Source organism: Gobius niger (genome assembly GCF_951799975.1).
Source record: "Gobius niger genome assembly, chromosome: 6".
Classification (NCBI taxonomy): domain Eukaryota; kingdom Metazoa; phylum Chordata; class Actinopteri; order Gobiiformes; family Gobiidae; genus Gobius; species Gobius niger.
In genome coordinates this window covers 13,442,375-13,453,048 of record NC_136857.1, presented here as the reverse complement: position 1 = coordinate 13,453,048, position 10,674 = coordinate 13,442,375, and the positions used below count along the sequence as shown (strand labels likewise).

The window sequence follows — 10,674 nt, the reverse complement described above, 5'->3', positions numbered from 1 at the left end:
GAAATCCTCATGGTATAGTTTGGATTTTCCAAATGTCTGATTGTAGATAATCTGTTATTTTTCTTTCTCTTTGCAGTTTTCACAACAAAGCAGCGAGAGTACCAAGCACAAACAAAACAAAACAGTTAGTGTTGCGGTCTTGCCTGAGCAGATGAAACCACTTGCAGATTTGCCATCAGCTATTCTACACTAAAGGTCTTCTAAACTGAACCAGGTGCAACATGCCACAGAGAAAAGGTCAGAACTAGAAACATATGATCCGCCCTTTATTCTTTTCTTTCTTCCTCTGCTGTCAACAAGCTTTGTGCCAAATTGGACTGTTAGCTCTAACGTAGCACTTATGTGATAATGTAGCATATTAAAAACAAAACAACATAATGGCAATTCCAGTTATTTAAGTTGCTTTTTCTAGCATGAACAACAGGTGTCAGCACTCCAGCTGTATTTGTGGATGAGCACCCGGCTAATACACTTCAACAATCCTCTTGGCCTTTCCTTTCCGCAGTTACAACTGCTTACGAATATGCATTGATTCTTTTCATTTACCCATTTATGGCGATGCCGTAAAACAATAGAGACTTTAGAGACTTGTGACAGTATCTGCAGTGTGTAAATACTATTTATGTTTCATTTAAAATAGTGAGAGAAGATTAATGGTAAAAGATTGGGTTAAAAGTAGGAGGTCTGCATTTGTGGAAAGACATCTGTTTGGTCTGCTCTGCTTCCCAGATTCTCTCACGTTTACTGGAGCTGAGCCCTCACAGCTTGGGCTTGGTTTATTTCTGGAGTGCAGTTCAAATGAAGGACTCAGTGTTTAGACATGAGCTGTTAGGATAAATGTGATACAGGCTCTAAGCCCTACACTGTTTTTCACTCTTGCGCCCTTAGAAGTATGACACTTTTTTCACCATGAATCAATAAGCAGACAATCTTCCCCTATTTCCCTTAGTTTTATTACAAATATGTTTACTGCTAATCAGTGTAATGGACTTTGCTGTGAGTGCTTAAATGTGTGCTTGAGGTATATATCTAGTGGCTCTCCAGAGATGGCAGACCCCCAACGTTGACGCTGGTTGTAATCCTGAATTATAAAACCTATTTAAGAACCTGTCAAGAGCTCTTTTATCCCACACATAGTAACATCTATACCTACGTTTATGCATTAGATTTGTTAGACTTGGTGGCTTAATAAAGTATTTATCAACGTTTTATTAGACACTAAAATGCTAATCACTCGAGCTGTGTTGAAAACCCTACTTTCTTTAGGCTACGCTGCAGACCTCAAGCATATTTTAACTCCAGCCAACGCTATTCCTCGAGGATCAGTTAATATAATCTTGATGAAATAAATACTAGTGCAGAAAAGCTTTGAGTTATTCCGTTGTTCTGAACTCTAATCCTTGATGGAAATAATAAGAACTGAGGCTTTATGTTCATTTGGCACCATGCAATAAAAATTTGATGTCTTATACAGTTGCACAGATGTAAAGCCCTCCCCACCCCTTCCTCTTTCGCAGCTGGACTTTAGCTCACTCCAAAACCCAGGCTGATTTCTACACAGTGTAACATTAGTTTATGGTACTGTATTAGGTGAAGGCTAGCCATGACTGGGAACAGAGGCAGGAGTGGGTTGTGGCCAACAGTGACTTCCAGCGATCTGTAAGCTAGCCTCTGTACGTGTTCAACCTGAATGTTATTGGATTAGCACACACCACACATACAGCGACATGGGAAACTTAAGATGGCTCTGACGCTAAACGCCGCCGATAAGTCGCCCGTATAAAATTCCGGGATACATTTTATCTGCACAGTAGTAGAATTTTTTTTCCAAGTGTGACGGAGAGTGAGCAAGAGAAAATAGACAGGTGGCTTGGATTGACCATGCCTCTCAAGGCCCCACATGAAAGGTTGAGCATCTGCCTGCAGCATTCTTTTCGAGACATTATTTAACCAGTGAAGTTTTTTGAAGTTTAAAGCAGTAATAAGTAACTCATGCCCCTAGTGGCCATAAGCTCCACCGCAGTTGTGTAGCATGTTGCGTTTTTTACTCATTAATTGTCCGTGAGAGTAGATACTACGCTGACAGAAAAGACAAAGGGAGAGAGGGATATTATACATCCAATTACACAATGGAGACATTTTTTTTCACTCAAACTTGACTGTGAATACTGTTAAAGTGGTGCAAGCCCGCCGCAGTTTGCTTTGCCCGTTAGCCTGTTAGCTTGTTCTTTGTGATTCCATTAGTGTGTATTGGGGCCTCTGACCGGTGCAGGGAAAGTTGCAAGGGTGGTTTTGTGGCCAGTGACACCAGGGGGAGATGAAAAAAAAAAAAAAATCATCCAATTAACACTTGTATTACCCCCAGAGGGACTACGAAAATGATTTATTAAGGTAAACAAGTTACTTACTACTGCTTTAACATCTCGAATCATTCCAAAACAATCAAACCAGTAGATCAGGCCTAAATAAATAGGAATGTTCTAGCACACATTTACATTGAGCAGCAAAAGTTAAAGCAATAATAGATAACAATAAATTATCACCAGAAAATGGCCTCAAAACAAACAGCAAAAGTAGTATTTTACTGCTTTGCTGTACAGCGTGCTCAAATGCAGTCACTATTCATTGTCTTAAACCCACAACCTGCTGATTTCCAGGTTTTACTGTCCATTAAAGTGTCTCACTGGGTTGTCTTTATGTGGCAAACACAACTGCTCATGTAGCACTTTAGACACTGTACAGCAACAGCCCGGATCACAGTGCGTAATTTAGCAGCGGGGGGACAATGAGCTAATCTCACAGAAAAGCGCATAACGAGCCATTCTTGCCGGAGTACGTAGATAGACCCCAATTTAAAATCAATGTAGGCGCATTAGTCTTTAAAGAATTTCCGTCTGAGCTGTAAATAAAGTTAGATTAGTGCAGTTGTGTTGTGTTGTGTGGGGGTATCAGCCTGATGGATCCACACTTCACATCATATTTCGGTTTCCAACACATTTTGACACTAACTCCAGATATTTTTCTTCGTCATTTTGCTGCAGCACTGCAAGTAATGAGTATTATTGGGTCTTGGGATGATTTCTAACTTCTTATCGGAGAACTGATTTAAAGGCGATCATTCACAGATGTATGGTTTTAAATACGATGAAGGAAACAAGTGGCACATGCACTGTAGGAGAAGTGATGGTGTTATAATTTGTAACCCAATCATCTTATCCCAGTGAACAAAACACTTCACTGTGGTTTGTGTCTGGATTTCTATGGTCTCTATAGTCGGAGGGACTTACTCATGCCTTCAATCTTTCCTGCTCTCTCTCTCTTTCTCTCTCTCTCTCTTTCTTCTCTACAAATTAATTTATGGTCTAATTACAGGACAAGCCTCCAGATATGAAGGAACACAAATCACTGGTCCTTAGCAGATGGCAGAAAAACGGCACTGGATAATTGAAAATCTAGAAGTGGATCAATATTTAGAAGCCCAAGGTTGCAAGATGTGTGACATAACTATTAACATAAAGGTACAATGCATTACATATACAGGACAACTGTCTTCATATGTGAAAAAAACAAAAACAAAACATATTACCTAAGTGTTAGCATCTATATAACGAAGGATGCTTTGAACAGAACAGAACTTCTCATATAGTGTCCCCCACCTGCATATAGGCTCCAGTCATACATATCCATTTACAGTCGCTCTTTGGCTTACTGAACAAAATATGTGGGGGACCATGAATGCACCACGAAGCCTCAACATGCCTTCTTGGTCAGCCTGTCCCACTGTGTCTCTCAAAGGACCCCCTCATAGCAGTTACCTCTGGCCTGTTAAAAATGATATCAGCTCATGGAGGGCGAACATTAGCATTTGCATTTTATTGGAAGTGGCGAGATTTAGAGCGGAGGATATATCAGCTCTGAGCAGACAGAATTAGTTAACAATGCATTACCTGCCTTTTATGGCGGCTATAACTCTCTGCGCTGGTGGGGAGAGGAGATGAAGGCAGGAGGAGGGAGGGGCACACAGAGGTTGGCGCTGCGAGCTGTGACGCAGTGGTGGGGGCATTCAGAGAGCGACGAGCTTTGTCTATGGAGCTTTACTGCACATTAATGTGATAGTATAGCATCAAAATTACAGCATCACATTGCAATCATCTTCAAACACATGAGTGCATAGTGCCAAGAGATGCAGCGGCCATCGCTGAAGACCCAGGGCCCAGCTGTTGGGCAGCTGTGCCACATGATCACAGGACACACTGTTTTATCAAACATCCACCCGTCCTTTTATCTATCACATTAAAAGCTCTGTTAACCAGGTGTCCATAGACTGTTTGGTATCACATTATCTGTTTTCTGCTCTGATCTGTATCCTTGAACTAGTCGTGGTCCAATACAACAGCCTTTCTCAATGCTTTCTCTACACAGCTGCACAGTAGCTCCCTCGACACTCATTTGTTGTAATGTGCTGTAAGACAGCCCAACCTCTGCCATGGGCAATGCCCCATGGAACTCATTTACTCTAGCATTTGTACAATCAGGCGTGCATCCAAAGGGGTGAGAAAATAATAAATACATCAACACCTTAACCATTTGATTTATTTAATCATACGATCTAATTCCTGAAAAAAATGCAGCCAACAATTTCTGCAAATGTGTAGATGAAAAAAAAAATGTAATATTTAAAACTGTCCTAATGTAAGACAGGGGTATTTCCCCTGAACTAACCCCATTCATGGATGGCATCTTGATATGGGTTGAACTGCTTATGTGTATTAGACTTTTCACACTTGGCTCCCTGAAGAACCTACACCCTGGTCTGGGTTTGTAAAACAGCTCCAACCACCATAAAACTGCAGCCCACTCCCTTTGCCAGGCTTAATGGTCCCAGGGGTTGGAAATTTACTAGTGACCTTTGCATACCATTTGGAGAGTAAAAGCCTTTTTGCTAGGAAAATTCCATCACTTCAGATATCGCAGAGCTGCAAAATGTAGCCCTAACAGGATGGATAGAAAATGTCAATAATTTGAGTGTGCATTCTAACTTTTATGCAGTTTGACTGCATAAGACACATGGAAATGATAGCCTAGATTCATAATCACCAAAAACTCACGTGTGTACAAATGTACCTGCACAGTAAGATACTAAGGGCATAACCTACTGTTGGGCATATTGCTCCAAAAAGCTGGTTGTCACACTTTTTTTTGTTTGAAGGTCCACTGCTCATCAACACAGCATTCCATAGGAGCCACACTGACATTAAGGGTGCATTATGCAACTTTTTGTGATTAAAAAACAATAAAAAATAGTGTGTATTTGACCTTTCAGTGACCCAGCAGCTGTAACATGGCATCTTAGTCCAGCAGATAAGTAGAAAAATATTTCAGTTTGTGAAACATGCATGACATTTGGTCCAAGAATTCAATAAAACCTCTTTGTCAAAAAATCTGGGTGTTCGCGAAAAATTTCAGGAGAATACCTTACTTACATGAGAAAGTCATGTATAGTCCACCCTTGACTCGGCTTTCCCACGCTGGCACACCCTGTCAACTATGGCGCGTCTGACTACCAATTATTTGATATGGGGCTATTAGACAGCATTTGGGACACTCAGCTAAACTGCAACTACGAGTCGACTCTTCTACAGAAAGTAAAGCTTAAGGTAGAACATCTAGCTGACACTGAAGCCCATGCTGAGTTAGACAGCAGTGAAGTCACCAGTGTGCCCTGGCTGTGCAGTGACTCTTCACAGTCACAGTTATACATTGTGCATAGACATGTGCAGCCTGATAGCTGCAGACGGCAAAAAACTATTGCATTCATTAAACAGACACATTTATTGCAGTGCCTTTTGAATTCTAATACACATTTTTAAGGTTTGTGGTTGCCATATTGGGCGCCATCTTTGTTCATAATATGCTCTATGAAATATGAAACTGAGAATGATATTTATCACGTTATTTCATATAAATTAAATATCAGGTTATTTCATGATATGACGTGACTGTGGTTTGTTGGTTCTAAATGCCTGTGTGTGCCTGCCGAGCGGGCGGTATCATTTAATATAGACAAATACACTTTTAGTTGTAGACTTCTTTTGTACTTTGTAAGTTCAATCAACAATGACAAACTGCAGAATGACCAAGTATCAAACCAAGTATCTATTCCAAAACTTGTGGCAAACTCGCTTTTGTTTGTTATTGGGCCAGAAGATGACACCGCATCACGCCAGGGCATGTTCTGACTGCTGTGGCCTGCACCAGTTATGATTGTTGTGAGGCAGACATCACGTGTCCACTTCAGGTCCAGTAATGGTTATACTGCATGATTACTGACAATCGATTTATTGCGTATGGCTTGTTACTGGGCCAGATAAGAACAGTCGGGTCAGCACTCGCAAGTCATGTTGTGCCACAAGAAAGCCAGAAATGGCTCAGTCACGACTGCTACCTGGGTTGGTAATGGTATCATGAAATAACCTAATTTTTTAAAATTATGAAATAACCTGATGAATATCATGTTATTTCATAATAAATGGGTATCATGAAATAACGTGATCATTTCATATACTGAAATAACAAGACCCGTATATTGTACATTTGGCTGAATATGAGCACATAATATTGCCCGAAACACTTCAGAATTCATCCTGCTGCTTTGGTCAACAGTCACATCATCAATAAATACAAGGGAACCAGTTCCATTGGCCCATACAAGCCCATGCCATGATGCTGCACCACCATGTTTCACTGATGAGGTGGTATGTTTTGAATCATGAGCAGTTCCTTTTTTCTCCATATTTTTCTCTTCAAATCACTCTGGTCGAAGTTGATCTTTGTCTCATCTGTCCTAGGATGTTGTTTCAGAACTGTAAAGGCTTTTTTCTAGATGTTTTTTGGCAAACTCTAATCAGCCTCCTGTTTTTGAGGTTCACCAAGTGGGTTACACCTTAATCATCTGTATTCTCTCTGGTGTAGTCTTCTCTTGATTGTTGACTTTGACACACATATCCCCACCTCCTGGAGAGTGTTTTTGATCTGACCTATTGTTATGAAGGGTTTTTTCCAGGGAAAGAATTCTTTAGTCATCCACCACATTTGTCATCCGAGGTCTTCTGGGCCTTTTGGTGTTGTTCAGCTCACCGGTATGTTCTTTCTTTTTAATAATGTCCCAAACTGTTGATTTAGCCACGCCTTATATGTTTGCTATCTCTCTTTCAGTCTAATAATGGCCTGCTTTACTGATAGTGATAACTCTTCAATTCATATCGATAATTAACAGCAACAGTATCCAAAATACAAATATCAAATGAACGCTGGACGTCTCACCTGTTCCTTATAAATGGGAAATGAGGGAAGTGCAGACACCTGGCCATGGAACAGCTGAGCAGCCACTTGCCCCATTACTTTTGGTCCCTTAAAAAGTGGGAGGCATGCATACAAACGGTTGTAATTCCCATACCATTCATCTGATTTGGATGTAAATTGCCTCAAATTATAGCTGAAAGTCTGCAGTTGAAGTACATCTTTGTTGTTTCATTTGAAATCAATTGTGGTTTATAGATGTCCCAATATTCATGGACTTGACTGTATATACAGCCTTCATTTTAAAAATGTACAATTAAAGAACTAATAAACTTCCAAGAATAAATGAATGTTGAAATTTTGCTAAATAGTGATCAACAGTTTATAGTAAACAAGAGCTACAGTTAAAACTTCAGTCAGAAATGTAATAATCAGAAAACTTAAATAAAACAAGAAATACAGTATATAGTTCAGTTTATCTAATTGGAACATGTCTAAATAAAATAAACACCTAATACCCAAGATGTTCCGCAAAAATACACTGTTCCACTTTGTTAATATGAGGCTGTCCCACGTTACCAATAGTACATTGGTTAAGTGGGACAGTGATAAAATCTATTATAAAAAACAAAAGTATAAAGAACTTCAAGCATTTGTGGTTTATTGCACACTTTTGATCAACAATGAGCTGTGGCTGATTGTAACACGCCAACAGGAACCTGAAATAACCATTGTCCAAATAATCGCCCTCCATTCTCTATAATGATTGAATGCCTCTTAAACTGTGTCAAAGATGAATTTCTGCCTTTATTGCTGGGTTGCAGGTGACATCACAGCATTCTAAAGGCCTATACTATTATATAGAGGAAAAAATATTTAGTTTTTGAGGAATTTTTTGAGAGATCATGGACCCAGTAACTGATATTAATGATAATTTTTTTAATTCATATATTTTCTTTTTAGCGACGACTTGTGAAAGTGTAATGCTGTTAATAGGAAAAACTGTCTCCTGCCTCCCGCTGGGTCCGATGACATCATCATATTCTAGAACCTGCAACCCAGCAATTGGGACAAACAATAAAGATCTCTTATCTTATCTTATTCAAGGGTATGGAGTGGAAATGGCTTAAATACTGGGGATATTCTGGCGTAGACCATGGGGGTATAGTTAAAGATCCATAGGACATGGCAGTAGCAAAGAGGGGCTGGTTAGTTAGTTATATAGCGCCTTTCTACCTGCTTTAGGAGCCCAAAAGGCTCTATTATTCCACATAGCGTGACTCGACCATGCACGCCAAGACCTATCAATCAATCTTTATTTTGATAGCGCTTTTCATACATTTCATGTAACACAAAGTGCTTTACAGATTTAAAAACATTCTCTCACACCCACCTCCTCAGAGACACACCACACAAGCACATTACACACACTCAAGGTAAAACAATGCACGCAATGGACAGACAAACCAGGTAAGGAAACACCCAAACAGCCGTCTGCATCGGGAGCGGCACCTCGGCTGCAGCCACAGGGCACCAACACAAGGTGCCTGGACAAGGCGAGGTAGAAACACCACACCAGGACAGCACCCCAGCAGTCACAGCCAATCACCGCTCCCGAGGCAGAGGGCTCCTCCAGAGGAAACTGGGAGAGCATAAAAATTGCTAAAATAAATAAAAGGTCAAATCGAATTATAGGGTCACTAAAAAAAGACCCAGAGGTAAAATACATAAATATATATATAATGTAATGGTCCTGGTCCTGGTCAGGATATGACATATCTGTAGGGAGCATATACAGGTTAAAAAGCACTGGGCCTAAAACCGAACCCTGGGACACAACACATGTAATTTTATGGAGATTAGAGGAGCAGGTATCCACACTTGCCATGAGTGTCGGGTCTGTGAGGTAGGATGTAAACCATTTGTGGACAGCACCGGAGAGACCGATGTGTTTTAAGCAAGTTAAAAGAATATTCTTTCTAAATTATCACTCTCAGCTGTTAAACAGTTCAATCCTGATGATTTGGGTCATATTTGTGAACGAGAATAAATGAGCTCAGCCAGTGTTGAGTTTGCTTTTTTCAGGCTCATTGCTGCAATGCTTTTTCACCACCAGATGGCGCCTATAAGCCTACCAACACTGCGTGATGCAGTGTGACACAATCTGTAAAAGTGTGTGACACACACACTGAGGTATCATCTACCCATCACTAGTCTGAACGCAGCATAAGAAAAGAAGGGTATCTGTTTATAGTTTTGTAAATTTACTTGTGTGTAACCTTTTTAGTGTGTTTTTGAACGAGGTTGGAGTCCAACGACCCCAAGATATTTAAACTGGGAAAGCAACTCCAAATCACCATCCCAAAAAAAAAGACCTGCTTGTACCTGTCCTGAGTAGCTACAACAGTGTGCGAAGAGCTCCACAACATTTTCAAATATGTAGCTGAGTTAGGCAACTGTAGCCTGTCTACGTTGAGTTAATTTGGCAAAATGAAATAAGTAGCCATATGCCACCGTGCAAAAGTGCAGTCAAAGAGTTCCTTGCTATCCCCATTCTGTCACGTTTGGTTTTGATATCTACACACAACTGCTGCGAATCATACACACCAACTTACAACTTGATTTAGTGCTGCATTTTATTTGTGTGTGCGAGACTCGGTGTTGCGATTCGGACAATAATACGGCAGATGATGAAACTTGGGCTGCTGCAGACCAATAGCTAAGATAATAATCCTGATTTCAAATGTTCCATTTTCCTATAGTTAGGCATCATATTGAAAATTCGTAAATTAAGCAATTTTGAGTGCTTATAAATTTCATTAGGCTAAACGAATGCTCATAGCAGACGTGTCTAGGCCATTTTGGGGTTTGTTTGTTTTTTCCATGTTTTTTCCCGATGAAGAAAATAAATGTAGCCTAGTTGAAATTTTGGCTATCCATCCTGGATAAGAAAACGCGCGCCATCTGCTGGCCCGTAGGCCTGCGTGACTTCTCGCTGACATGCCCCGTTGTTGAATAGATCGATTTCCTTTCAGTTTATTTTTTTCCCCTCAAATGCAGCAGGCAGTATAAAGATTAGAAATGTTTATTAAAGTGTGCCAATGAACTGTACATACTCCCCCCCACACACACAACAAAATATAAGATCAGTGTAGATCACATTGGGATGTAAAGATTAAAAAAAAAAAAAAATCCAAATACATGGGTGTAGACTACATACTATTTACCAAAAATAAACAAGCTGCAAAAGTTGGTCAGTAAAGCAGCGTTTAAAGTATAAAATTGACAATTAAAAAAAAAAAAAACTCGTCACCGTCTTAGATTCTCAAACGGATCAACTGAGAAATGAATCTACGTTGTAAATACTGAACTATA

At 40.1% G+C, this 10,674-nt stretch overlaps 2 protein-coding genes across 2 annotated transcripts in view; one reads left to right on the top strand and one right to left on the bottom strand.

The window, feature by feature from the left end:
- The window catches only part of LOC306964035 (rho-related GTP-binding protein RhoA-A-like), a 470,655-nt gene that overhangs the window by 159,655 nt on the left and 300,326 nt on the right, over nucleotides 1-10,674 (top strand). The window lies entirely within an intron of this gene.
- znf740b (zinc finger protein 740b) overlaps nucleotides 1-10,674 on the bottom strand; it is a 220,933-nt gene that overhangs the window by 171,887 nt on the left and 38,372 nt on the right. The window lies entirely within an intron of this gene.